We start from the raw sequence: 5,898 nt of genomic DNA, 5'->3' as shown, positions 1-5,898 counted from the left end.
GGAAAAATAAATTAAAGAATTTAAGAATATCCACGAAGCACCAAAAAGGGAAAAAGAAATAATCAATGTGAACTTACATTTTGTAATTTATAATATTTTTAAGGGAAAAGGAGAAATTGTAAATTAGATACAGCTGTAAAGAAACAACAATAAGACTGGTACTGGTGGCTCACACTTACAATCCTGTTTAATCAAGAGGCTGAGATCTATGAATTGTTGGGTGCTAGCCTAGGCAGAGAAATATGAGAGACAGTTATCTCTAATTAACCAGTAAAAAGCTGGAAGTAGAGATGTGGCTCAAGTGGTGGAGCACCACGTTGAGTGAAAAAGCTAAGCAAGAGCTGAGTTGAAACCCAGTACCAGGATAAGGAAAAAAGAAAAGAAAAAAATAATTACAGAGATTAATAGATTATTGATGAAGGAGGTGAAAAAGGAAGAAGAGCAGAAAGAAGGGGAGGAGTGATAAAAAAAAGAGAAAAGGATGAAGTTAGTAATTGGGTAGAACACTGATGGATTTCACTGATTGACAGATTGTAAGAACAGCTTAATGTTGGTATAAACTACACAATTGGGGGTAGTCAGGATGGAAACAACTGGTAGAAACTGAGGGAGCAGAAGATACCATTCAAAAAGGAATGTACTTAATACCTGATTTATGTAACCCTAACTCCTCTGTACAACATCTTTACAGTAAACAAAAGGTTTTTTTTTTAATGAACTCTAGAAAAAGCAGTGGACAGTGGCTAACAATTTAAATAGAAAAAGCAGGAAAAGTCACAAAAGATGGAAAAGGGTGGGAGACGGAATCATTTTGGGGATGCTGTGTACCTTGGTGCAGGTGTGCTAGGACAATTACTAGACAAATAAGTCTCTTTCCCTTTGCTGCAAGACCTTAAAGGCAGTTTAGGGTATAGTATTACAGATTCTTTCATTGGCTAGCAAACTGACATTGATGAACTCTGGATTTCAACTTTTCTCATCTATAAAATGAGATTGAAAGTATTTGTGTAGAAGGGTCATTGGAAAAACCTGATAAGAGCATGTATTTGAAAGTGCTCACATATGTCTTTGCTGGATGCCTAACTCATGTCAACTCTATCTATCTTTGATAAGACTATCATTCAGGAAGGTCAAAAGGAGTAGCTGAGCTGGAAGAACAATGATGACAGGGGTGGGGCTTAACAAGGGGATGGTGAATTGAGCTGGGAGTAAGTCCTGCTCTGCAACTCAGTGGTCATGGGGGGAAGATCATAATATAAGATAGCTGCAGAACACCAAGATATTCTGGGGCTGTAGTGCTAGAAAATGGATAGATGAAAGGGACAATTGATCTTGATTCCCCAATTGAGAAGCTAAAGCAATGGCAAGACAATATCCATAAGGTTTTACCATCACAGTTGTCCTCCCATTTTCACCTATGCCCATATATGCATCCCCTCTCCTGTTGCCAAACATAAGCTGTCTGTGTTCCTATGCCAGGTAGACCTCACCCTTTAGCATTAGGTCAATGTCTTTAAGATCATCGTGCATAAGAATTACCTAGAAACTTGAGAAGATCCAGATTCTTAGGATTACATCAAGAAATTTTGACCGCACTAGCAAAACACAAAATAACTTGCATTTCTAACCATCTCCCAGCTTGTTTTATTCTTGGACCAATCTTTGGGTATAGTACTTTTCATATTAACAACTCTCTTAAATCTTAAATCAGTAAATCAATCCTTCATTCTTTGCTGCCTCCCTCCCTCCCTCCCTTCTTTCCTTCTCTTTGTCCTTCCTTCCTTGTTTCTTCAGCTAGGTTGGCTTGAAACTTGCTCCTGCCTCAGCCTCCCAAGTGACAAGATGTCAAGCATACATTACCACACTGAGATCTTTCTTCTTTTTATAGCATCAGTATTTTCCCCTTTAATATTCAGAGTCATAAAGACTATTTCTTCTCTCCTTTCCCTCCCATAATGAGTAACATATACTTAACCCTGTAAATCAAATTTTAGTCCAATTTATTTTTACAATCCATCCCTTATTTCTTTCCATTCTTTTATAGCATACCTTTTATAGCAACCTAGAGTTGTCAAGACTTACTATATTTAATTTCTCTCTTCTTAATCAGACTTCAGTCTATGCCTCTATATGATGTCCATACTACTTGTATGAATTCTGCCAATGAGAACTCTAGCCATTTTTAGTTCTTAATACCTTTCACCTATAAACAGCATCCATCAATTTTATTTTCTCCTTTACTAATTTCTGCACTTAGTTTTCAGAATATGACAGTCACCTAGTTTTTCTCTAACTTTCTGACCTCTCTTTATGTCTCCTTTGGTGATTCTTCCTCATCTATATGCTAATGACTCCCAAATTCTTTGCTTCCTTGCAAACCTCTTCTATCAATTTAGACTTGCATATCCAATTATCTACTTGACATCTCAACTTCGATGTTTAATAGACATCTTAAATTGAACATATTCATAAATGAGTTCCTGATCAGGCTCTGCCACTCCCAGGAAAGACAAAAATAAATAGATCAAAATAAATAAATTAAAACCCAGACAAGTAAACAAAGACCCCCACAAACATGACATTCCTTAAGTAGATAGTTGGTAACACCACGGATTAATTACACAGGTCAAACATTTAGTTTTCAAAATTTCCCCTACACACACACACACACACACACACACACACACACACACACACACACACACGTATATCAGCAAGTCTAATTCCTACTTTCTAGATATCATTAAAATTCATTGATTTTTACATAGTACTCTTTTCTACTGCAATCAGCTAGGTCAATGTAGTTTCCCATTTGGATTATTATAAAAGCAATTGACCTTAAACTACTTCAGTCTTTTGTAATCTAATCGGTATGATCCTTTTAAAATATAAGTCAGATGGTGTTAATGCAAATCAGATTATGTGATTTCTTTACTTAAACTCTTTAAGAGATTCCCATCCTACTTACGTGGAAAGTAAATCTATTTTGCTGTCATTATATAATTACAAAGAATCTGGCCCCTTTTTTCCCCCTCTGTTCTAATTTCTTGTATCTTTCCTTTTGTTTGCCTCTGATCATTTCTTAGTGATGTGAGACTAGATTTTGCTTCATTGTCTGTGCACTTGCTCTTTGCTGGTGAATTTCTATTCTGCCAAATATATTCTTATTTCTGTCCTGTTTCTATTCAAAGATCAGCTTCTCATCAGGTCCTCTTAATCACACTATAAAAAAGATTAAGATATATTTTATTCATAAGTTGCTTTGTTGGATGGTAACTTCTTTATACAACTACTTAAAGATGATAATAAAAGAAGTTGCCATCCTTCCAGATGGCAACTTACAATATTGTCTTTTTCTGTTTTGCTTTGTTCTTTAATTTTGTGAAAATATTCACATTCCAAATCAAATATGGTACCCCTGAAGCAAAGTAAAAGTGAATGTGCTTAATTTAAGTCATAAAACAAACATTTATTTTTTAATATATTTGAAAAATATCTCCTTAGTGAAATTTGGGCAATATTTATGGGAAAAAATGAAACAAACACCTACTGAATATTACTAAATCCTGTGTATCCTGAGCATTCCTGGTTTTTGCTCCTTGGAACCATCTATCTGCAGGAACAAGTCTACTGTATTTTATCTATTTGTCTTGTTTGTTTTCTGCACTGCCAATCAAGATCCAGGAATGATGTATTTTCTGTTCCCTGAGAAATTCTCAATGCCTAGGCAGTGCTTAATGTAGTGAGAGTTGTCAATAAATAGGTATTAAGAATTAAGTAAATGATATATTATTGTTGACTTACTAATCTGTTCTCCATTTTAAAAAGAGGCCAATTTTAGGACAAATTTATAGTAGAGCCTATTATAAAAGTAAGCCAATGTAAAATCTTCACATATTGCATTTTACATATTGTTGAAGGTATGATGGATGCATTTTTATTTGCTTTTCTTGTGACTGTGACAAAATACATGCTACAAACAATTTAAAGAAGAAAGGATTTATTTTGACTCATACTGTCAGAGCAGAGTAGTTTACATCATGGTAGCCAGGAAGAAGACAAGCAACAGAAAGGGACCTGCCAGGTATAGTTCTGATGAGGATATGTCCCAGTGACTGTTTTCCTTTAACTATGCAATACAAGAAGTTCTACTGTCTCCTACTCATCTATTTGAAATTTCAAATTCATCAGTGGATTAAACAATTAAACCATTAAACTCTGACTTAATAAGTCAGTGGTGTACATCTTTTCTTTTTCTTTTTTTTTTTTTTTGGTCAGTTGTGGGGGCTGAACTCTGGGCTTGGGTGCTGTCCTTCAGCAGCAGCTCAAGGCTAGCACCCTACCACTTGAGCCACAGTGCCACTTCCAGCTTTTTTCTGCTTATGTGGTGCTGAGGAATTGAACCCAGGGCCACATGCATATGAAGCAAGCACTCTACCACTAAGCCAACTTCCCAGCCTTGACCCAATAAGTCAGAGCTTACAAAATCTAATATTCTCTCTGGAAACACTTAGAGTTTTGTCTTACTAATGTAGATTTTTCTTAACCTAGTTGGGTGACAATAAAGATAACTATTACAGAAGTATATATGACTAATAATATTGTAACATATTAAAACATTATGCTGATAGCTACCAGTGTTTTTTCTTTCTCTAGTTTTTCTTCTTTCAATACTCAGATTAGAATATGCAATTCTTATCTAAGCTAAAAAACACTGCCTCTTACTCTTCTGTTTTCTCTTGATAAGGCTCTAGGGCCACTGAAGTCTTAAATAAATGTGAAGGCAGATTTCTCTTCTTGTCTTTGGCTAATCAAGTTTGTCTCTAATACAGTAATGAAAAATGGGGAAGGATGAGTTAAAGGAAAGCTATTTTCCTATGTATATGCATATGAAGATGTCCTGTTGTATATCTCAAATATATATGCTAAAATTTAAGCACAAAATTTAAAAACAACAAGACAAGAAAAAAACAGATTGAAAATGAATCAGACCTTTGAGCGATCAGTTCTCCAACTTCAGTTTGGCCCTAGGCAGTCAATAGGAAAGCATCCATTGTTTCCTGAAATCCAGGACTTTGCATTATTTCCTTTCAGGTTTCAGCGTTGTGTTAAAAGTGCTCAATAATGAAAGACTGAATTTAGAGTGAAAAACATTAGCAATGTTCTCTAGAGGAGGGATTTCTGTCTTCCCATCTTGGCCTTCATCTGCGAAGCTGACTGATGCTCGATAGGCCCGAGGGAACCTGCCTTGGCAGCCGCTACTGCTTCAAAGAAGAAAAATCGGATGCATGAGGGAGGAATGGATTCAGGGCAGACTTTATTTTTTTCTTTGACTTTGTTCACAAAATTGAATAGGTGAAAAAATATAAACATAAGATTAAGCTAGAGGAAAGGGGGACGTCAGGTGATTTGATGAAGAGACCCTCAGCTTAGCTAGTGTCTCTGACTGTCTGGTTTTAGGTTCTTTAAACAGGGATTCAACTGAATTTGCTACACAATACCAAACATACACTCCAAAGTTCAGTCTCCAAGTCTTCCCATTTCTTTACAAATGGGGTGGTGTCATTCTTTCTGATGGAAACACAGAATTCCATTGTACATATATACCACATTTTCTTGATCCATTCATCTACTCAGGGGCCTCTGGGTTGGTTCCAAAGCTTAGCTGTGGTGAATAATGCTGCAATAAACATAGTTGTGCGGGTAGCTTTAGTATGGCCTTGTTTGTGATTGTTTGATTAAATACCCAGAAGTGGGATTGCTGGGTCATAGGGAAGTTCTATGGTATAGTCTTTTGAGGAACCTCCATACTGCTTTCCAAAGTGGTTGAACAAGTTTACACTCCCACCAACAATGCAGTAAGGTTCCCTTCTGTCCACATCCGCTCCAGCATCTGTT

This window comes from Dipodomys ordii, unplaced genomic scaffold (genome assembly GCF_000151885.1).
Source record: "Dipodomys ordii isolate 6190 unplaced genomic scaffold, Dord_2.0 Scaffold139, whole genome shotgun sequence".
In the NCBI taxonomy this organism is placed as follows: Eukaryota; Metazoa; Chordata; class Mammalia; order Rodentia; family Heteromyidae; genus Dipodomys; species Dipodomys ordii.
The sequence above is the reverse complement of the archived record's forward strand: the minus strand, read 5'-3'. Positions refer to the sequence as shown.